This window comes from Rattus norvegicus, chromosome 1 (genome assembly GCF_021556685.1).
Source record: "Rattus norvegicus strain SHRSP/BbbUtx chromosome 1, alternate assembly SHRSP_T2T, whole genome shotgun sequence".
In the NCBI taxonomy this organism is placed as follows: domain Eukaryota; kingdom Metazoa; phylum Chordata; class Mammalia; order Rodentia; family Muridae; genus Rattus; species Rattus norvegicus.
In genome coordinates this window covers 92,001,564-92,024,661 of record NC_141534.1, presented here as the reverse complement: position 1 = coordinate 92,024,661, position 23,098 = coordinate 92,001,564, and the positions used below count along the sequence as shown (strand labels likewise).

The following is a 23,098-nucleotide window of genomic DNA, read 5'->3' as shown; positions in this document are numbered from 1 at the left end:
TCTAGCTCATCACTAGTTCTTTCTTGGGGCTCACTCCCTGCCCCCTCCCTCTCTCTGCCTTTTAAGGCGCTCTTGGGCAGCCCCTCCCCCATCCCTGAGCTGCTTCACCCCATCTGTCCTGCCTCATAGGAAGGAGGCCTCTCCATTTGTCTACATGCCTGCAGTCGTTCTTGGTGCCTAGAAAACATTTATTGGGCTAATAAATGAATGAGCAAACACATACACAACCAAATCCATATCCATCCATTTATTACTGCAGCACCCTGCCCCACCCTGGGAGTCCTCCCATGTGAGGCCTGGAGGAGGAGCTGAGGAGTAGGAGAACTTCTGAAGCGTCAGAGGCACCCCCAAATCAGGGCAAAGCTTCATCAGCTTGAACGTGCAGGGCCTCCTCCAGGACAACTTTGGGAATGTGTTCCTGAAGGGCTCAGAGAAGCCAGCATAGGTTTAGCTCTGGATGTGGTGACGGTGACAGGTGGATGAGCTGTGGGAGCCATGAACCTGCTCTGGCTTTGCGGTCTCTGAGGCCAACTGCAGTCCCCTGGGCCTGATGCCCTCCGAGTGCTACATCTGTAGGTGATGAGGACACACTTCTATACTCGGGTGTAGGAGCCCCGAAGATCTCAGGGGCTGGAGCTCAGCTGTGCGGGACAAGCCTTGCATCGCTGGGTCTAAGGAAGAACAACCCAGGGCCCTCACGAGGCAGAGTCTTCAGTGACTGGGCAGGGATGTCTTCCTCGATGGGGAAACCAGAGAGCGGTGGGTGGAGATAAGACTGAACCAGGAGGCAGGCCAACAGGTTTTCCAGACCCCCCAGGTCCACTCAGCCATCTCCTGAGCTGCATCTGCGGTATGGGGCTGGGTGGAGTCTCGACTTTAGTTCTAGCTAGGGTGTGTGCTTGTGGCTTAGGGAGGGGCCAGAGGCAGGGCTTCAGTGGTGGAACAGCTCTCTTGGTTTGGGGGGATGGGACAGCTCCTTAGCTAGCTGTGTACCAGCCACACTGTGTGAACGGGCTGCGGGCTGCGTTCCTTACTGGATATGAAGTCCAGGTTTGAGGACGGGATTCTAAGAGGTAGCAAGTGATGGCTTGATGCCTTTGTCTGTGGTCGGTGTCTCCAAGCAGGGCGGGTGGAGGGTGCTGTAGTTTGGGAGTCTCTCTTTCCCACAGGGTGGGGCTCACAGATGTGGGGGAGGGGAGAAATAGAAACCTCTTTTAGCAGGCTAGGATCCTGAGTCCCCGGAATCCCAGACAGTCAGTCCCGCAGCAAGTGAAGGCAGGCTGCAAATTTAGAGTTCTGATCCACAACAGAGGCAGACCTCAGGATAACCCCGGGAGCTTTGGGAATCCCACCAAGTGCAGAGGTCTGTCCAGCTCACTGGGCCCCACTGGTCTCCTGCTCCTGGCTTTCCATAATGCTCTGCTTCTCTCAGTGCTCCCTCCACAGTCCTCTGCTTCTCTCAGTGCTCCCGGCAGGCACTCTTCATTCAGCTTTGTCCGCCTCTCCATCCCTTCCTGAGTGTTTTCTCTTCCCCTGAGCCTGGAGGTGTATAAATAGAGTTTTAGCTTCTGGCCTCAGAGATGACCACATGGAAATGTGGGGCCTGGCAGGGCTCAGGGTGGAAGAACAGGAAGAAGAAAAGAGGTACGGGGCTTGAGGGGAGAGAAACAAGGAACTGGAGGTAGTCTTCTTTACCCCCAGCCAAGGGGAAACACTCTTCTTGAGGTACCTGGACAACAGGAGCTCCAGAGGGGTCACCATCTGACTTCGGAAGGATGTTGGGGAGCATTTGAGAAAAGCAAAGAGAAGGGAAGCAGTGGAAACGGGGTGTAGGGAACAGGAAAGTAGAGACAAGTAGGAAGGGCAGGAGCAGTATCCCCAAGCTGGAGCCCATGAAGACACCCTGCAGGTGGTAGGACAAGGCCACTGGCTTGGTATCAAGGAGGGAAGATGGGAGCCCAGGGCACAGCTGTGAGGCAGGAAGGAAGCGCCTTGTGGGGGCTCCCCGTGTCCTGTGACAGTAACTGGCTGGTGTGCTGCACTGTCTCTCAGTGAGAGCCCAGCTCTCGTCTAATGGTTGAGAGCATCTGTCTACCCTGTTCCCTCCTCAGTCTGGCTCTGGGGGACCAAGGGCTATGGGGAGGGCTTGGTGGCACCTGACTTCTGGCCTAGGGGGTGGAGAGAAAGCTGAGAGAGAGAGAGAGAGAGAGAGAGAGAGAGAGAGAGAGAGAGAGAGAGAGAGAGAGAGAGAGAGTGTCTGTGTGTCTGTGTCTGTGTCTGAGTCTGTGTCTGTGTGTGTGTTCGGGAGAAGGCTTTGAACTCGCTCTCTGTCTCTGCTGACTTGGGCTCCTCACTACTTCACTAGTGTCCATCGCCTCTGTCCGTGTGTCTGTCTTTCATCTGTCTCTGCCTGATCTCATTCTTACTCTTTGTGTTTCTCCCTTTCTGTGTTTTCTGGCTGTCCTGGACTGGGGCTCCCCATGTGTCCTCTCCCTGTGTGCCTCATCCCAGAGCTTTAACTCTGTCCTCTTTCTCCCATCCTTGTGTCCCCTGTCTCTTTTACTGTGTCTCTCTGCCTGGTCTCTGTACTTGGCCTTCCATGGCTTTTCCCTGCTGCCTCTGTCTCCTGGATCTGTGTCCATTCTCGTCTCGTCTCTCAGCTTCTGCCCCTGTAGAGCTCTGGATGTCCTTCCTTCTCACTCTGTCTTTTTCTTCAGTCCTGTCTCTCTGGGTCTCTGGCTGACCATCCCTGCCTCTGTGTGTGTGTCTCCCTCCCCCTCCCTTCCCCCCACTATTTTTTTTCTGTTTCTAACACCCACACTCACATCCTACCTCAGGAGTAATTGCTTTTGTCTGGGTTGGACTGGACTTGTGGTGGGGGGAGGGCGGGGGGAGCGGGTGGCGCTGGGGGGGGTTGGGAGGGACGGAGGTCGCTTGGTGGAGTTGAGGTAGTGTCCACCAAAGCTGAGGGTGCTGAGGGACAGAGGCGCACCCCACCCAAGGTGGGAGAAGGAAGGGTGGGAGCCTGAGCCCATCCTGGCACGGAAAGAAGGGGAACTGCTCCTTAAATTCTATGTGGAGATGATACAGCCATAAAACCTCACTAGCCAGGGTCTCGGTGGCAGCTTCTGTTGCTCCAACCCCTCCCCCACTCACACTCAAGGATGTGACCTCTGTCCCCCTCACGTATACTGAGTCACCATGGACACACACAGGGACACACCCAGAGCCTCCATCCCACTGATGGGAATGTACTTGGCCATCCACACGCAGGGTCATCTGGAGCAGGTAGACACACAGCGAGCCCTCCGGAGAGCCTTCGATACACATAGAGAGGCCATGTCCCGAAGCCTGGGGACACAGACACAGGGACACATACAGACCCACACCGAAACACCCACACTCAGACACACTCACTACAATCCAGTTCACTAGAGCACACAGGGACGCTTAGCCACCACCCTTCCTAGGGACGGAGAGTATCCTCGTGGGATTCATCCACATCTCCCCAAGGGCCACACGGTTGTTTGAGGACACCCAGCTCTCATGGCACCATGGATATATATACACAACCCCTAGTGTCCCCAGGACAAACCCCACAGACTCACAGTCACATAGACATGGCTCAAGGGTCAGGACAGTCAGAAGACAAATGTGGAGTCCCCTAACACAGCTTAAGGACCTGTGTCCACCTTCCACGTATGGCATCCATTCAGACTCCACAGCCTTTTGGCTGGAACATCCTGTCTACCACACTATGAAAGCCCACCCACACCCCAACACATTCAGCCCAGGCTCTGGGGTAAGGCCAAGGTCCTGTGGTAGGCGACAGGCTTGCCCAGGGTGCCCCCTCTTTCTCATGTCATTTTACCCTCCATATCCGGTATCCAGGCCTTTTTTTTCCCTTCTCAGGACAGCATTTCCCCATCCCCCTGCCCACCCCCAAGGCTCATCTCTCACCCTCACCTACCCTCAAAGGGCCCCATCCCTCTGAGCTGCTCCCAACTGAGGGGGTGCCCCCTTTCTTCTTGAAGGACTGTTTCTCAGTGTATCCCAGCCACCTAGCCTGCAAATGTGACCCCCCACACCCATCTGCTTCCCTGTCCACCCCCATACTCACCCCCTCTCCTGGCTCTCCAAGCTCTCAGCCCCCCTAAACGCTCCTGCAGTAGGGGAGTATGGGGTGAAGGCTGGCCCCTCGGAGGTAGAGGTAAGGGGTACATGGGGTGGGGGCCTGCCTGGGTGCGGCTCCGGGAAAGAAAGGAAGAGAAGCAAGGGGGAGAGAGAGGCAGGCAGGCAGCCGGCTTTATATCCCCGCTGTATTGATCCACCATGTCACTGCCTGGTCGGTCGATAGCCAGCGAGAAAGAGAGGGAGAGAAGGGAGGGGAGCTTTGGGGGAGGGCAGCCAGGACCCCTTAGTCCTGGGTACATCTAGGGTCTCCTGGGCAAGCTGTGAACATATTTGACCCCCTCCCCAGAAAAGATGTATGCCCTGCCCCCCCCACTCCCTTTTGGCTGCAGCCCTCTTTCTCTTCAAGAGCCCCCTCAGTCTTGGTAGAAAAGCGTAAACACCCAGGGTTTGAACATTTCTTTTTTGTTTCCCCAGTGGCCTTTTATTCCCATAGTCAGGATGGCGGCCAGCCATGACTCCTCCTTGCCAGCTGCAGTCAGGCTGGACAGGTGTGTTAGGACAGACCAGGCTGTGGGGTCCACCTTTGCTGTGTGACAATGGGAGGGAGAGAACCCTCTCTGGTGCTGGGGAGAGGGGGTGTCCTTTCCAGTTGCCTCTCACCACAAGCCCAGGCCAGAGACAGCACGATACCTCTCTGACTGTCCCGGAACACAGAGGACAACCCCTCTAGCCCCTCAGCCTCCCCTTCCCTCTTCCACCAGCCTTATGTTTTCCGCCCCCTCCAAGGGCCAACCCTGACCTGGAAGAGAAAGGCCTAAGAGAGATGGTCTCTCTCCCTTGCTAGGCTGAGAGGCTGAAGAGCAGACGTGGAGCTGAGAACCCTAGGGTGACACCTGCACCCTACATTCTCCCTGTGACTCAGTTTCCCCCTCAGCCCCAACCAAATCCTCCCTCAGCTCTGAGATCTAAAGGGATTGTTGCAGATGGGGGCGGGGCCACTGGGGCGGGAAAGTCAGGAGGGTGCTTGCTGTCCCTCCCCAAGCCAAGATTGTGGGTCCCAGGTGCTTCCCTGCCAGCCCCCAACTCCCTGGGGCTCCGGTTCTTTGTCTTCGAAGACCCGTCCTCCCCTCCCAGCTCAGAGAGGCTGAGGAATCACCTTAGCCTTGACCCGAGTGGGCGGGCAGAGGAGGGGCAGGCAGCCCTCACCCTGCCTCCTGCCCATGGCCATCCACAACCCCTCTCTGGCTTCCCTCTGACTACCAGGCAGCCCCCCAACCCCCAGCGATGGTCTGCTGTTCCCTTTGTTAGGCAGGGGGAGGGGAAAGGGATGAGCTGAGGGGACGTGGCCTGACCCTCGACCTCTCCCCCTCCTCCCTCCCATCTGAGTCCTCAGGGGCTCAGAGCCCCCGTGACGGACAGTTCTGACCATCAGCCAAATGGCTCCATGAGGAAGCAAGGGGCCAGGTAGGGGGGAGGGGAAGAGGGTCTGTCCAGGGCCGAGAGCCCACCATAATGTGGGTGTGGGGGTACCCTGAGTCAGAAGGAAGCCCTTAAGAGGGATGGGTAAGGAGGATGGTACACGTGGGGCCAGACCCTGGGGGAGCTTGATTGAACCAGGACTAGGGCTATGAAGTTAAAGCGAGGGTTCATCCCATAGACAGCGGCCCTAGAAGCCAATGGGTAGGGCCTGGCCTGGGCAGATGCCCCCACCCCACCCCCACCCAGCCTGCAGCATCGGGAGCACAGTGAGTTTAAAAAAAATTAAAAGAAAAAAAAAAACAGGAGCAGGAGAAGCTGGGGGAAAATATATAAGAAAAAATATAATAAGAACTAAGCGGTGGCTGCAGGAGAGAGAAAGGGCAGGAGGCGGGGAGGGGGGTGCAGGGGGGAGGGCGGCTGGGGCCCTGGTCGCTGCGGAGGCCCGGCCGCCGGCCTCTGTGCTGAGCCCTCCGCGTCCCCCCTGCCGGCCCCCTCCAGCCCCGATCGATCCAGTTTCTTGGCAATAAAGCATTTTTATTGTCAGCTGCCCTGAATGGCAAATGTGAGTCCTGCTTCCCCCCCAACCCTGCTTCCTCACCACCCCTCCCCCAACCTGCCTTCACCCCCTCTGCTACTATCCCCTCACCAAAGAATCAGCATCATCCATCACCAAGACCCCCTCCTCTTCCTCATCCATGTCAGCAGGTCCCTAGCACATACTCAACCATACACCAAGCCTTCCATCCTCACCTAGGCTTCTGCTCCCCTCCCTAACCCCAAACCCATCGGGGAGCAGAAACTGGCTAGTGGTCTTAGGAGGCAATGGCAGGGCAGGAGGGTGTTGGCAACCACAGATGCAGGCAGGCCACAGTGAGGGAGCCGCTGACCAAAGTCAGGAGGACACCAGAGAACAGGAACGATAACAGGTGGGTGGCAGCGGCCTGGGCATCTGAGGGGGCAGGTGCCCCATTCCTCGGCCCTCTGCATACCTCCGAGGTCCTGCCTCTGCCCCTCTCCACTGAATGGGGCCTCTTCTTCCGGGAAGCAGGTGGGTGAAGAGAGAACGAAGAGACAGGAAGTTGATACAGCTTCCCACGTATGCCCTGGGTCTATCCAGGACCGGGCACAACTCTACAACCCTTCAAAGGACTGCTGGTGTGAAGGGGCCAGGAGGAGAGTGTTGGGCAAGCAGTTTACAAAAGATCCGAGCCCCGTGTCAAGTGGGTGGCACGCTCCCTCCCCACCCTCCTCCTTTCCTCGCTTTGTCTCTCCTCTCTCTGCCCCTCTATCCTTCCGTCTGACTCCGACTCTCTCCTTTATTGCAGCCTTTTCCCCTCTGGGATTTAAAGACCTCACGCACCCCTCTGTTCTAGCGTCCGACTCCCCCCCCCGCCCCAATTCTTTTCTCTGTGTGTTCTGCTTTGCTCTGCTTTGCCTTCCCCTCTGTCTTCCTATTCCCGTCTCACTCCACCTTTCTCCTCAGCCCCCTCCCACAACCATAAGGATGAACAGAGACCTGAAGCCTCCAACTTCAGTCGGAAGATAGGATGGTCATAGTCCCCCCCCCCAAAAAAAAACCCTTTCCTCTCTTATTCTCTGAGAACTCCAAGGCAGAGGAAGAGCCACATCCCAAGGGAGATGTCCCTGTGTCTGCCACAGACATGAAGTGGGGCTTTTCTCAACTCCATCCTTTCATTTGAGCCTTGGTCCCCTCCTCTCTGCCCCCAAAGATGGTGTGGATGGTGATGTGCATGAGTAATCCCATACGTGGGAGGTGGATGCAGGAGAATCACAAGTTCTAAGTTATCCTTGACTACAATTACACTTCAAAGCCAGCCTGAGCTACATGAGAACCTATCCAAAATAAATAAATACACGAACATGTGCACAGTCAAACAGCATGAATACACATAAATAAACAAAATCAAAACAAATGAAAGACCCCGCATCCACCCCCATACTCAGGTCCCTGGGGCGGGGCTGTGACATCAGGAGGAAGGGTCCAGGGGCCATGTGTGGAGAAAGCAGGGGGAGGAGGGCACTCTGGAAGTGTGAGAGGATCTAGAATTGACAGCTGGGGCACATGGGAAGAGGACTCTGGGCATCTTTCCCAAGCTGCTCTTTGCCCAAATCTCACCCCTCCCAATATCCTCACTAGAGCAATACACTGCTTTCCTGACCTCAGAGGAGGGAGGAGTCCTGTGGTGGAGAGGTCTCTCTGACTCCATGGATAGGACCACTGTATTAAAGAAAGACTACGGGTGAGCTAAGCCTGGTGGTTATCTCAGCACTGGGAGGCAAGGTCAGGAGTTCAAGGTCATTCTTGGCTACATACTGCATTCTCAGCCAGCCTGGGCTACAGGAGACTTTCTTTCAAACAACAGTGGCAACAAGGTAACAACAACAAAAGTCGTGTGTGCTTTGAACCTCAGACATCTTAAAAAGAAGAGTCTCTAAGTTGCTTGGCTGGCTGCAAACCTTGTGATCTTCCTGCTTCAGCCTCCGAGTAGCAGGGATTGCGTGGCTGAGATTTCGAGCGCCTCACCCAGCCCCAGCGGATGTCAGTTCTTTGGTGTTGTTGTTGTTGTTGTTGTTGTTGTTGTTGTTGTTGTTGCTCTGTATTTTCCAGGCCTTGAACTCAGTATGTAGTGAGGCTGAACGCCCCAGCCTCTCCAGTGCGTGCACCCTCAAGCCCACATCGGATCTGAGCAAACTCTTCCTTCCATCGAGTATTTCTTATCAGTAAAGGGCCTGCCTAGGAGAGGAGGCTCAGGGCTCAGGGCTGGCCCTGGGGAAGGCTGGCCTGTGAACAAGGCTGACATACACATGCACGTGAATGAGTGCGCGCGCACACACACACACACACACACACACACACACACACACACACACACACAGCTCCTGCCGAGGCTCCTCTCTCCACTAGTGGTGTCCATTATTTGTGCAGTTCCACCATGTAGGCGAGTGGCAGTCTTTGCTGCGGCTCAATGATGGCACCTGCCTTGCGTGCTCTTCTGCGTCCCGCTGCCCTCTGTGGAGGCGCAGTCATTATCCTGTTTTCCAGGTGGTGACACCCAGGGTCAGAGTAGGCAAGTGGCTTGATCAGCATCCAGTGAGTGTCAGCCCACAGCTGCCAATCAGACCCACTGATGCTGGGAGACCATGTGCCAAGAGCCCACGGGGTAACGGACTGTGCATGACATTCAGACACACGGGCTCTGCTCTGGCATGGTGGCAGGTGCATTATCCTCACTGCCTCGGTTTCCTCCTCTTGGTCAGAACCACTACCACATGGGATTTTTTTCCTCCATCTCCACCTACCTACATTAGGGTCAGGTTGGAACTCCCATTGGCTATTTTGAGTGGGACCGGCATAGAGGTCATTGTCCCTTTGTGTGCTTCTTTAGTAAATACAGTGTATGCTGCAGGCAGGCACTAGGAGGGCTGCATGAGGAGAAGGCACCGGTCAGAGTGTTTAAGTAGGGGAGGAGGTGAGAAGGGCAGGATACAAGCCTGCAGTCCTAGCACTGAAGTGGAGAGAAAAGAATTAGAAGTTCAAGACTGTCACTGGCTACATGGGGAATTCCTGGCCAGCCTGAGCTATAGAAATCTTGCCTCAAAAAAACAAAACAAAACAAAACAAAATAAAAACGAAAACAAAAACAAGCCAGGTACTGCAGCACAGAACTGTAATGCCAGTGCTTAGGAGACCAAAGCAGGGAGATCTCAAGTTCAAGGCCATCTGGGCTGTATGCACAGTGAGGGTCTTTCTATAAATAAATCAACAGGGGAGGGAAGGAAAGAACAGGGGCTGTCCATAAACAAACAAACAAAAAAAATCTGAGGATAGGGGCTGGGAGATAGCTTCATGGGTAAAAGTGCTCACTGAACAACCCTGACGACCCTAGTTCAATCCCCAGGGCTTCATATGAAAAAAAGACAGGTGCTGGACTATCAAGGTGGCAGGACAAAGGTGCAGCCACTAAGTGATGGCATATGTTTGATCCCTGGGACTATCATGGTGGACGGAGAGAAATTATCTCTGTAGATGTCCTCTGACCAGGGCACTCACACTGCTGTGGCACGTATGGAGGTCCTCTCTCTCTCTCTCTCTCTCTCTCTCTCTCTCTCTCTCTCTCTCCTTGCATATGCACACTAAACAAAGAGGATGGGTGTTGTGGCACACATCTGTAACCCACATACTCAAGCTCACAGGCCAGCTAGTCTGGAGTAAGAAGTGTACAGAAACGAGACACCTTGAGAACAAGATGAAAGGAAAAAACAGAAAGAAATTTGTCCTCTGCCCATCGTGTGCCATGGCATGTGTGCACCCCTACACACACACACACACACACAAATATATATATATTATGAATTACATATAGTATATAAAGTATATCTTAATCTATATGCTGAGTATAGTGATGACTCATGTAAGCTCAACACTCAAGAGGCTGAGGCAGCCCAGTGAGACCCTATCTCAACAAATAAGACAGTGATAGAACATTGGTTTGGGTTGCAGAGAGAGATGGTCAGTTCACACTGTGACTGTAATCAGGGATTTAGGGAAACTGGGGGCAAGCAGCAGAGTGGCAGGCCTTTGTGGCAAGCCTTTAGAGAGAGTAATTTTTTTCTTTTCAATTTCTTTATGGGCATGTAGAGGGTCGTTATTTTGAAACAGGGTGCCCTGTATCCCAGGCTACCCTTAAACACACTGTGTAGCCAAGGAGACCCTTGTCCTTTCCACCTCCTGAGTTACATAGAAAGGTGCTGGGCAGCCTTCCTGTTAGTACCTTGGACAGCAGCCGCGGCCGCGGCTGCGGACGCCGAGCGTACCAAGCGCTGGGGCGGACCCTACCCAACTCAGTAACGTTCTTTCCCGACAGTGATGTTGAGAGGGCATGGGAGAACGGTAGTGCTCCCATACTCCCCTACAGTAAGGCTGACCTCTCACCACAGCGGTTCCTGGGCGACATAGCAATCCATCACTTGAGGAAAGGTGTCTTCACGGCTCCAAAAGCGCCCCCCTCCGTACACACGCCGCGTGTGTTCTCTCTCCTGCTGGAATAGCCTCGATCCCCACCTTTGGAATGATCATTTCTTTGCTATTGTAGTAAAATGTATCACTTACTATATTGACTTTTTTTTGAGTTGGGCTAATCTTCAACTCAAGTGATACCCCACCATGGTTTCTCCAATCGACAGGATGCTTTGTGTGCACACCACAGCAAAAGCTTCCATTTTAGCTCTGTTTTTTAAGCTCTGTTTTAGACTTTAATTTACAGGACTTTTTTTTCTTTCTTATTTTTTCTTTCTTTCCTTCTTCCTTCCTTCCTTCCTTCCTTCCTTCCTTCCTTCCTTCCTTTTCTTTGGTTTTAGTTTGATTTGTTTCTTTAAACAGGGTCTCACTACATACTCTTGGCTGGTCTGGAACTCACTTTGGATGTAGACCAGGCTGCCCTTGAGATCACAGAGATCCATCTGCCTCTGCCTCTCCAGCATTGGAATTAAAGGGGTGCTTTAAAGCAACCCTTTAAAGGGAACACTGCCTTGCCTGGTGTTCCCTTTCTCCCCCTCTTCCTCTTCCTCCTCGTTAAAAGACAGGATCTCATATAGCCCAGGCTAGCCTTGGACTCAGTATATAGCTGAAGATAATGACCTTGAACTACAGACCCTCTTGCTTCTGGAGTGAGGGAGTGGTAATCTGCTCTGAGATAGGCTATCTTTTCATGGCTGCATCAGATTCCTAAGCTCAAATATACTATATTTTCTTAGCCACTGTGTTGTTGGTAACATCAAGATTGTTCCTGATTTTTCTTAATCTCAGATTATTTTGGATTTTAGTTCTTCTTTGACACAGCGCCTCACAATGTAGCACAGGCTGGCTGCTGTGGTACGCTCCTCCACCTCTGCCTTCTAGGGTTACACATGTGTGCCACCACACTGTGCTCTCAATTTCAAACCTTAGAACCAGAGTTCAGATCCAAGAATTTGCATGATAAGCTGGTATGTTCTCACACATGCCTCGAACCCCAGCATTGTGGGAAGCAGAGACAAGATCATCACTGGGTCTTGCTAACAAGTTGTAGGTTCAGAGATAGACACTGGTTCAAAAGAATAGGGGGGAGATGATAGTGGAGAACACCCGACATCCTTCTCTGGCCTTCAACACACACATGTGCACAGGCCCACACAGCCACAAAATATGTACACATACCACACACACACACTCAGACACACAATACACTCACACATACTCACACACTCTCACATATACTCATATACACTTACACTCACATATGCTTACACACCCACACATTTGCATGTACTCTCATATCCACATTTACACACTCACAGTACACACATATACACTTATACTCACATATGCTTACACACTCACACACTCACATGTATACACATTCTTATACATACAATTTCACACTCATACTACCACAACACACTCTTACATACACTCACACACTCACATATTCACATATACTCACACTCATGCTTACACAATACTCTCACACACTCTCACATATATTCATACACACTTAGAAACACTCTCAGTGCTTACACACACTCACATACACCCCCACACACTCTCACATACACACATGCTTACACACACATATACACACTCACATATACAATTTCACACACTTTCACACATTCATTCTCTTATAACACACACTCCTCACACACACATACTCACACTCTCTCACACACACACACACACACACACACACACACACACACACACCCCATTCCTTTATGTTATAAGCCCCCTTTTACTTAGGCATAGTGGGAATGTTTCTACTGAAGTTCAGTGACGTTCCCATCAGCCCATGTTACTGCCCCCATTTCCCAGAAGAGCTGGAGGCTCAGAGAAGGGAATCTTGGGTATGTAGCAAACGCATAGAGGAACCCATTTCCACACCTCATCTATGACCCTCTGAATCAGTCATCATGCACCTGTGCATAGATCTCTGTGGGGCAGGTGTCCTCCTGCAACAAAGTACTGGAAGCCTTGTTATGTGAGCCCAGTGCAGGGCCCAGACTGGAGGTTAATGAGCCAAGCCCAGCCATGTCCTCAACGTGCTCAGTCTCCAGGCACAACCTCCCTGGGAAGTGGCTTTGGCTGGTGCAGACTCCACTGAACCTGAGTGTTCCCTGGGGCTGCGTGAACACTGAGTTCTTTGCTATCTACATTTCCTGTGCACTGGTGGGCTCACAGCTCAAAATCCTTCTGCCTTGGTGTTTGCTCCATACGAGTGCCCACCAGGCAAGCCCAAGTCTGAGTGATTAGTTGGGTGAGGTGCTGCATGACTTTAATCCCAGCACTTGGGAGGCAGAGGCAGGCAGATCTCCATAAGTTTGAGGAAAGCCTGGTCATCACAGAGAGTTCTAGGACAGCCAGAGCTATATAGAGACCCTGTCTCCCTGTCTCAAAAAACAGACAGACAGGGGCTGGAGAGACGGCTCAGTGGTTAAGAGCACTGACTGCTCTTCCGGAGGTCCTGAGTTCAATTCCCAGCAACCACATGGTGGCTCACAACCGTCTGTAATGAGAGCTGATGCCCTCTTCTGGTGTGTGTGAAGACAGTGAGTGTACTCATACATAAAATAAATAAATAAATTTTAAAAAAAACCAGACAGACAAAACACTGGCCAGGGGAGGCTTCTATAAAGATGGGATGGGAGTTGTAAAGTCTGTGTAGCTGACCAAGCAGGCTGGAGGGATTTAGGACACATATATTCTCACTGTGTGTCTGTGTATCTGTCTCTGTCTCTCTGTCTATCTCTGTCTTTGTCCATCTCTGTCTCTCTCTCTTTCTGTCTCTCTCTGTGTCTCTGTCTCTGTCTGTCTCTGTCTCTCTGTCTCTCTGTCTCTCTCTGTGTCTCTCTGTGTCTCTGTCTGTCTCCCTATCCTCACTGTGTGTGTGTGTGTGTGTATCACAGAGCACTTGAAGAAGTTACAGAACTTATTTTATTTCTGGAGACCTCCAGGTTGGCTTGCCTTTCACATTACAGTCCTTGGCTTTATGTGGCTTTGGAGGGTGGCGTGGATTCAAACTCAGGCCCTCACACTTGTATGGCCAGTGCTTCACCCACTGGAGTCTCACAAGCCTCCAATTTCTTTTAAAAACGATTTATTAATTTCAATTTTTGTGTGTACAAGTGTTTTTCTGTATGTATGTATGTATGTATGTATGTATGTATGTATGTATACCATGTGTGTTCCTGGTGCCTGGGGAGGCCAGAAGACGACCTCAGATGCCCTGGAACTCGAGTTACAGGCAGATGTTTGTGAGCTTCCCTGTGTGTGTGTGTGTGTGTGTGTGTGTGTTTGTGTGTGTGCATGCGAGACTCGAACCTGGATCCTCAGCAAGAGCAGCAATGCCCTTAAATGCTGAGCCATCTCTCCAGCCGTGCCCCATCCCCATTCTTAAACAGAGGGTGAAAGGGAAGTCTGACAACAAATGACTGGTGAGGTTGACAGGTGCTATAACACTCGTTTGGGGAGCCAGCCTTGGACTTGGAACCAGACATGGGAGCTTGGAGAGATTTATTCCTTCAACCTTGGGATTCAGGTGTCCACTATGTGTCTGCCATAGTTAATTTCCCAGGAACCCCACAGTAAGCCGCCATACAAATCATGAAACCTGCTTTCAGAGAGCTTGCGTTTTACATAGAGGCAGTAGCATGACTAGGCAGTGGCTAATTCCATGATGCTGTGAAGAAAACACAAAAGCGATTCACAGGGTGTGTGGCAACAGGAGGCTGTGGCCTTGGAGATGAGTCCTGGGGATGAGGACCCTGGGAAGAAGCAGGCAGTAGCCAGGGGCTGCACCAGGCTCTACTGTGGGATTGATCTTGGCTTCTTTCCGTGTGACTGGGGAGTGTGGTGCCTATGAGGGAAAAGAAGACAGATCCCACAGGGCCCTTGAGACCATGACAAAGCGGCTGGGGTTGTCTGTGGGAACGCTGGGGAGTTCATAGAAGATTCTGGAGGGAATGGCACGTGTGAGCATCCTGGTCCAGGGAAATACATTTCAGCATTTGGACAGCTCCCCGCCCAGGGTGAGCCCTCCCGGCCTTTGGGCCTTTGCGTTAGTGTTTGACGGTGTGAACCTAGTGTTTGTTGGAGCAGAGCAGGGAGCCACTGTAGGCTGTTAGGAGTCTGGTGTAGCAGGAGGTGCTGGGGTCCTTGGGATGAGCATGATGCCTTTTCCAGGGAAGGCCCAGGGCCAGGTGCCTGCTCCCTGGAAGACTGGTGAGTCTGGGTGCCAAGGGCTCACTCTGTCCAGGAAACAATAGTCCGAGTCCAGCAGGCCAGCAAAAGGCATCTTTGTGGGCAGTAAGACGCTGAGATTTTGTTCCGTGATTGTTCTTAGTTTTCTGGTGATTAAAATGGGAATAATACAAAACAAAACCCATGGAAAAATTAACAAAAGGGGTCCTGGTCTTGTTTCTGTCAGTAAAATGCTTGGTTTTTAGACAAAGGCGATGAGTTAGGACTTATGAATGCTGGATACATTGTCACAATCTTATAATGCCAGTGTCTGAGAGGCAGAGACAGGAGCATTCCTGAGACTTACTGGCCAGCCAGTCCAGCCTACTTGGTGAACTTCAAACTAGGGAGAGATCCTGTCTCAAATGAGATGTTCTGAGGATGATGCCTGAGGTCATCCTCTGGCTTCCACACATATGTGTGACATATGTATACACTCCCATGCCTGCATGGACACACATACACACACCACATTTTTAATAGGAAGAAAATGGGAGAGATCCTCTCTTTATTTAAAAAAAAATGAATGGAGAGTAATGGAGGAAGACACCTGATGTTGACCTCAGCATACACTCTCACATACATACCCACACACATGAATGAAACACAGCACAAATGAAACACCTGTGGCTACCACCTGTAATTCTAGTACACAGGTGTCTAAACACCTGTGGCTCTCACCTGTAATCCTAGTGCTCAGGTGTCTAAACACCTGTGGCTACCACCTGTAATCCTAGTACACAGGTGTCTAAACACCTGTAGCTCTCACCTGTAATCCTAGTGCTCAGGTGTCTAAACACCTGTGGCTCTCACTTGTAATCCTAGTGCTCAGGTGTGTAAACACCTGTGGCTCTCACCTGTAATCCTAGGACTCTGTGGCAGGAGGATTGCCAGAAGTTCAAGGCTAGACTGGAACACAGAATGAACTTAGACGATTCTGTCCTATCCAGAGACAGGGAAACTGAACACAGGGGAACTTGTCCTCAATCATCACATGGTCGGTTCTGGAGCAGCCAACTCACTGAGACTTTTTTAAAATATTGTGGGTGTATAGGTGTTTCGCCTGCATGTATGTCTGTGCACCACATGTACACCTGGTGCCCATGGAGGCCAGAAGAAGGTGTCAGAGCCTCTGGAACTGGAGTTACAGGTGGCTGTGAGCTGCTATGTGGGTTTCTGGGGATTGAACCAGCCACATTATCATTTTTGGGCCACACTACAGCACTTTACTTTTTTCCTTGAAGTGGCCTAGAAACTGGAGCTTTGGAAATGGCAGTGGCATCTAGAGGAATGCCTGCCTGAGTCTGTGGACTATGGAGTCCGTTCCACTGCCTGGCATCATCCCCTGCTCCTGCTAACTTGCCCTTCCCCTCCACATCTCCTCCTTTCCCCTCTGTCCACTGGAGACAACCTGGCCCATGTCAGCCTCTTAGGCCCCTGGACCCTGCCTTGAACTTGTTCATGTTATCCTCATGGCCCTATCTTTCCCCGGCCTGGGCCACCGTCCCAGGCTTCTCACGAGCCATCTCACCTCCAGTTCACCCAAATCAGTTCCCGAGGGGTCTCTTCACTCAAAATATCTAGTGGAAGACTTCCATCGACTTCAGTGTGGGGGTACATGCCTGTAATCTTAGCACACAGGAGGATCAAAAGTTCAAGGCCAGCCTGGGCTACATGGTGAGATCCTGTCTCAAAAGTAGAGGAGGGAGGAGGAGAAGGAGAAGGAGAGAGGAGGTTGAAAGAGAGGAGGAGGAGAGGAGGAGGAGGGGGAACAAGGAGGAGGTTGGAGAGGAGGAGGAGGAAGGGGAGGAGGGAGAAGAGGAAGATGGTGGGGGAGTGCGGAAGCTTCTCCTGGGTCACTACGTCTCCTGCAGGGTTGTGATCTTTGTTGGTTCTAGTTTTTAATGAGCTTAGGTCTCTCCTTTGTTATCACCGATGATGGGAAGACATTCCCAGGTACCTGGGGTTTATTCTTCACTCTGTTCCCTCCCCAACTCACATCATCTGCCACTTTCCAAATCTTGCTTTGCCTACTGGCAAAATTGTGTCTAGGGATACCTGCCCCCTTCCTCTGCTGCTGCTATGACCTTGACCTTCCCAGTCATACCGGATAGCCCTCATAGTACCTTTTAGTGTAGCCCTCCACAGCACCCATAAGTGCTCATTAAAATGTTCACATAAGGGCTGGAGACGTGGCTCAGAGGTTAGGAACGCAGGAACACTGGCTGTTCTTACATAGGACCCAAGTTCAATTCCCAGCAACCACATCACAGTTCACCAATCCTCAGGCATGTACCTGGTACAAACACGCACACGCACGTGCACACACACACACACACACACACACACACACACACGTACACAGGCACGAAAAGACCCATCCACATAAAATGACTTTTTAAAAGTCTTAAAAATGTTGACAGAGGGGCTGGGAGAGAAGTCGTTTGTAAAGTGCCCGAAGCACAAGCTCAGGGATCTGAGTTCAATTCCCAGTACAGATGTCAAGCGCTTCAGTGCTGGAAGGTGGAGACAGGACATGCCTGGGGCTTGCTGGCCAGCCAGTCTACCCAAATGATACCAGCGAGAGACCTCATCTTAAAACACTGAGGCGAATGGCTTCTGAAGAATGCCAACACACCCGCACACACCACACACACACACACACACACACACACACACACACACTCTGTTCACAGAATCACGCCACTTCCCACTTAAAACCCTTCCTACTCTACCTGGATTAAAATTTAAATTTTTTTCTTTCTCTTCCTTGTTTGCTGCTGGGCTTGGAGCCCAGAGCTGTGTGTATACTAAGCAAGTGCCCTGTGTCTGAGCCACATTTCCAGCTCCTAACTAGATTCTACCACTGAGCTACCTCTCCAGCTTTCAGAGTTAATATGGCTGCCAGGCCTGAGTGCTTCAGCCCCACTGCTTTGGGGCCACCACCACTTCTGTTCACACTGCCTGAAAAGTCCTTCCTCCCATGTGCTGTCTTCTGGAGTCCATCCAATTTGAAGTCTATCAAATTGTTGTGTAAATTTATCTCGTCAGGGCTACTTTCTTCCAGCACACCATGTGTGTGTGTGTGTGTGAGTGTGTATGTGTGTATATGTGTGTGAATGTGTGTATATATGTGTGTGAGTGTGTATGTGTGTGAGTGTGTGTATATATGTGTGTGAGTGTGTATGTGTGAGTGTGTATGTATGTGAGTGTGTATGTGTGTGAGTGTGTGTATGTATGTGTGTGAGTGTGTATGTGTGTGTGAGTGTGTGTATGTATGTGTGTGAGTGTGTGTATATGTGTGTGAATGTGTGTGTATGTGTGTGAGTGTGTGTATGTGTGTGTGAGTGTGTATGTATGTGAGTGTGTATGTGTGTGTGAGTGTGTGTATATATGTGTGTGAGTGTGTATGTGTGTGTGAGTGTGTGTATGTATGTGTGTGAGTGTGTATGTGTGTGTGAGTGTGTGTATGTATGTGTGTGTGAGTGTGTGTATGTATGTGTGTGTGAGTGTGTGTATATATGTGTGAGTGTGTATGTGTGTGTGAGAGTGTATGTGTGTGTGTATATGTGTGTGAGTGTGTGTGTGTGTGTGTGTGTGTGAGATATGGGTGTGTCCCAGTGTCCATGGGAGCCAGAGGAGCTGGATCCCTTCGAGCTGTTGTCCCGGGTGTTTGTGAGTCACATGATGTGGGTGTTGGGAGTTGAACTCTAGTCCTCAAGGAGAGCAGCAGACGCTCTTGGCCACTGAGCCACCTCATCTTTATAAAAAAAAGTTTTAGGGAAGGTCTCACTCTGGGTCTCACTCGCTCAGGCTGGCTTGGAATTTGAAGTCCTCCTGCCTCTGTCTCTAACCGAGTTGGCAGCAGAGGCAGCCATCACCAGGTTGGAAACACTTGGCAGAGAACCACACCCCCATCTCCATGGAAGCCGACGAGGTCAGATGGAGCCTAGTGCTTTGCTACTTATCAAGAGACAGACAATAAACCAGGAACCACAGTGGACTCCTTTAATCCCAGCACTCAGGAGGCAGAGGCAGGTGGACCTCTGTGAGTTCGAGGCCAGTGAGCTCACATAGCAAAACTCTGCTTCCCCAACCAGAGAAAAAGGAAAGGAAAGACACAGATGCTTACGACTGTAGGGGAGGGGACCCCAGTGTCAAGAGGGCAGAGGGCATTGCACCCTGTTTGCTGTCGGGTGACAGGAAGATTTCAGAGTTTAACAAAGAGGCCCATAGTAGAGTGAATGCTGCATCCTAATCCCTCAATCCCAGGAGCTCTAGGAAGCCCACGGAGAGAGCAAGCCCTGGGTTTGAATCCTCACTCCACCAGCCGCATGCTGTGTGACTTGGGGCAGCTGATGTTACCTCTCTGTGCACTAATTCCTCTGGAAAACGAGATAGCAAACTCATATCCTTAGACGGTCATAAAGACACAGGAATAGCACATTGCAGGAATGCGCTTACCACCTCCTCCCACTGCTGCCATCTCTACCACCGCCACCACCACCATCACTGCCCACTGCCGAATCTTAAGCCGGTAGATAGTCCTTAAAGCATTTGACTTTTTGTTTGCTTGTTTAGGGAGATAGGGTCTCATGTTGCCCAGGCTGGCCTTGAACTCACTGTGCAGACTCTGAGCCTCTGACCTCTCTGCCTTCACCACCTCAGTGCCGGCATCGCAGGTATGTGCTGCCACGCCTAGTTTTGTGAGGGGCTGGGGTTTGCCCATGCCGAGCGGGCATAGCATACCCAGCTCCAGAGCATGATTGACTTGGGGCCGTTGGAGAAGCAATACTGAGGGAGCCCCACATCGAAGAGGTAAAGAACCATGTAAACTAGAGATACGTTTAAGGGGCTGGGAGCTGGCCCAGTGGTTAAGAGCGGTGGCTGCTCTTGCAGAGGACTTGGGTTCAGTTCCCAGCACCCCCGTGGCAGCTCACAACTGACTGTAACTCCAGTTCAAGGGAATCCAGTGCCCTCTCCTGACCTCTGTGGGCTCCAGGCACACACTTGGTGCACAGACAGATAGGGAGATAAAACGTTCATACTCGTAAGAGAAAATAAATATTTCAGAAAATTAGAAGAGCTAGGTTTGAGCCCAGAAGCCAAGGAGTGGGCGAGAGATGGGCACATGATACAGACAGCCCAGAGCTGAGGGAGAGTACGGCTGGAAGTGTCTGTCTGGGGCACCGAGAGCAGCGACATATCCCTCTATCTGTGAGTTTGTTTCCACCCCTAACATTCTGTTTTCCTTTTTGTTTAGGCCCCTAAGTCAGTGTCCTTAATGCCCCAGAGGCTGCCCCTTGACCCGGGCCCTCCTGAAGTCTGCCACGTTTGTGTCCAGAATGGAGGCCGGACTGAAGACTGCTACTCTTGACTCTTAGGCCCAGGTTCATCTCTCTCAACTACCAAATTCTTGGCCTGAGACCCCATTTCTGTATCTCTCACCAGGCTGGGGATCTGAGGAGCCTCTCTGAACACCCACATGCCTCAACCCTACTGAAAGGGGTTGTGGGGACAGATCTTTTGGTTCCCTGGGCAGACCAAGGATAAGGCCATGGCTAGGTGACGAGATTGTTAATGACACAGGGAGCTGAGAGAGAGAGAGAGAGAGAGAGAGAGAGAGAGAGAGAGAGAGAGAGAGGGGAAGGAACCGGAGCCATGGAGAGGGTCCCCAGGGGTGGCCAGGAGGAAGAGGCCATGGCAGGGGGCCCTGAGGGGTGAAGAATCTCACTCTTCTGTCCCCGGTGGGCTGGCTGCTCCCCCCTACGGCTCCCTGGCGGGCCCCCGGGGGACCTCGCTCTAATAATGTATTTGATCGACTCGCCGGCCGCGTACAAGCGATTATTGTCTTGTCGGGAGTCAAACGTATCGATCCGGCGAGAAATATGAGCGGAGCAATGGGGCCCGCGTGTCAGTTACCGGCCCCGCTGGCCCTGGGGAGCCCCCTGCGTCTCCTTTAATTACCGCTCAGCCTTGAGCCCAGCCTGGCCTCCCCTGTGCTGCCTCCCTGCAGGCTCCCCGCACCTCATGTGGCCCCCCGCTGCTCCCCAATGTCTGTCCCCTACCAACCTTACTCACTGAGGATCCAGACCCTTTGCTCAGCAGGGAAGACACTCTCCATACCCTACCTATCCCATTCCAATCAGCCAGCTCCCCTCCCCCCGCCCCAGACATGTGTCCCAAACTCTACCCCTTTGTGGTTCACCCCTTCTGCAGAGTCCCCTGCACTGGCCAGAGACTCGGACTCAGCGTTCAAATGGAAGACCATAGGAGTAAAATTTATCCTTAGGGGACCATCGAGGCCTTCCCACTCTGGCCTCACTTGAAGACCCAGGAGGGCCTCGCTGGAAATGGGTGTCCCTTCTTTCCCTAGATCACCATCTGGGGCCCCGCCTGGTGCATGCGCTTCTGGCCCGCACCAAGTTGAACTGGTAAAGGGTGGACCATGGGGGAGGGGCCCCCTCTGGGTTTTATCCCTCCATAGCGTCCCAAGTAACACCACCACTCTACTTTCCAGCCCCTCAAAAAGATAAATCCTAAATGAAAATGGAGCTTACTGAGCAAATCGGGCTTCAAGACAAGAATCCACTACCCTCCTGCCCCCTGACTTCTGCTGGGAAGACCCTTGTGTATAGAAAATCTGCAGCCAGCCGCTGTGTGGTCGGCAAATGTCCTCCGAAATGGCCTTTCCGATAATGGGATGTTATAGAGTGTAGATGCCTCGGAACTGTCCCCTCTGTGTGCAGCTTAAGAGCTGAGTTCCTTCCGGCCAGGCCCATCTGCCAGGTCTTGGGGTGTCCACCTGCACGGAGTTGGGGGCAGACAGCACCCCTTGTAGTTCTTTGTGTCCTTCTTGGCTGTGCCCACGGGAATGTGGTTACATGTGGCCAGGCCTGGGCTGGCCATATGTGAAGATGTGCCCTCTGTGTGAGGTAATAGGAGCATGTAAGGAGGATGAACCTTGATCTGCGGGGAGGGGTGGTGTCGGGGCCATCTGCAGAGATATGAACTAGTGAATCTGTGTGCAATCGTGTGAAGTGTTGCGGGGTGGTCTGAGAAGAAATACTTCAGTGTACCCATGTACATGGAAGGATTAATCCGGCCGTCTATGTACGTGTACACGTGTGTGGTTTGGGGACCCCTCCATTTGGGGTGTAGAGTGTCCTGGATGGCCCTAGTGGATAGGAGAGCTGTTTGGGAGACACCAAGGCAGCCCAGCAACTCGGACCCCTGGAGCTGAGAAGGAAGAAGAGGGCAGTTGGCTCGCGCCCTCCTTTGTCTGCGCCACTGTGCGCTGGAGTCCTGAGCCTTTGTGTGACCCTCGCAGGTGTGCGCGCGGGGCGGGGGGAGGATGCGGGCCGGGAGGGAACGGAGGGCGGGGCTCCCTCCTCTGAAGCCGGCCCCGCCCTCCCGCCCATTGACTGGACGCTGCCGCCCTCTGGCGGGCTTCAGGAAAACCGCAGGGCTGAGAGCGGAGCGCCAGGCCGAAAGCGCTCCACAGGAACCTCGCGGACTCAAGCTCAGCTCCACTGCCCCGAGCGCACGCGTTTACCCTCTGACAGGCTTCTAGCTGTCTCTTGACTTAGACTTCGACCCCTCGCCCTAACTGTCACTGCCCATGGGCACTATTTCGTCCTAGTAGTGGCCCGGGATGCCTTACCTGTGGCACAGGTTGCAGGCCTTGGTCTGTCCACAGCATCCTGAGTATCCTGGCTTTTTACTTTGATGTTTCTTGCCCCTGGATCCTTGAGAAAGCCGCTGCTCCCTTCTCTGATCTTCAGTCTTGTCGTTCGTGAAACGAAGCACAAAATACTGTCCTGTAGCTTTGACACTTGTTACGTGGGAGGTGCAGGTGAGAGAGCCCTCCTCAGACAAACCCCAAATTGTGCTTGCCATTGTTTTTGTGTAGCCTCACCTTCTCTTGCAGCCTCAAACGCCCTGTTCCAGATGTGTTCGCCCCCGTACTGCGGGGGAAGGAGGCAGGAGGACTGCCTAGACACCTCCTGGTGTGACCCCTGCAAGAGTCAGTTCTTCCAGCATCCTGGCTTTCCACCTGACTAACCCCCTCCTCTCAAATACAATCATGATCTGGGGTCGACTGGGCTGCTGGGGTCGGGTCTGTGGGCCAGGGTATTTTCCCTTCTGAAGGGGGCGGACCGGCCCTGTGGTTTCCTCCCGGGGTGAACT

General features: G+C 52.4%; 1 protein-coding gene and 1 long non-coding RNA gene across 23 annotated transcripts in view; one reads left to right on the top strand and one right to left on the bottom strand.

The window, feature by feature from the left end:
* Positions 1–23,098, top strand: part of Pou2f2 (POU class 2 homeobox 2) — an 87,426-nt gene that overhangs the window by 22,393 nt on the left and 41,935 nt on the right. The window lies entirely within an intron of this gene.
* LOC103691054 (uncharacterized) lies at positions 233–23,098 on the bottom strand. 2 transcript variants are annotated; one of them, XR_015649917.1, is made up of 3 exons: positions 22,827–23,097; positions 22,572–22,693; positions 233–1,539 (listed from the first exon to the last, which is right to left on the bottom strand). It is a non-coding gene; the product is annotated as an uncharacterized LOC103691054 (long non-coding RNA). The 2 variants fall into 2 exon arrangements; XR_015649920.1 differs by lacking the exon at positions 233–1,539 and adding an exon at positions 14,166–15,015 and having other exon boundaries at positions 22,827–23,098.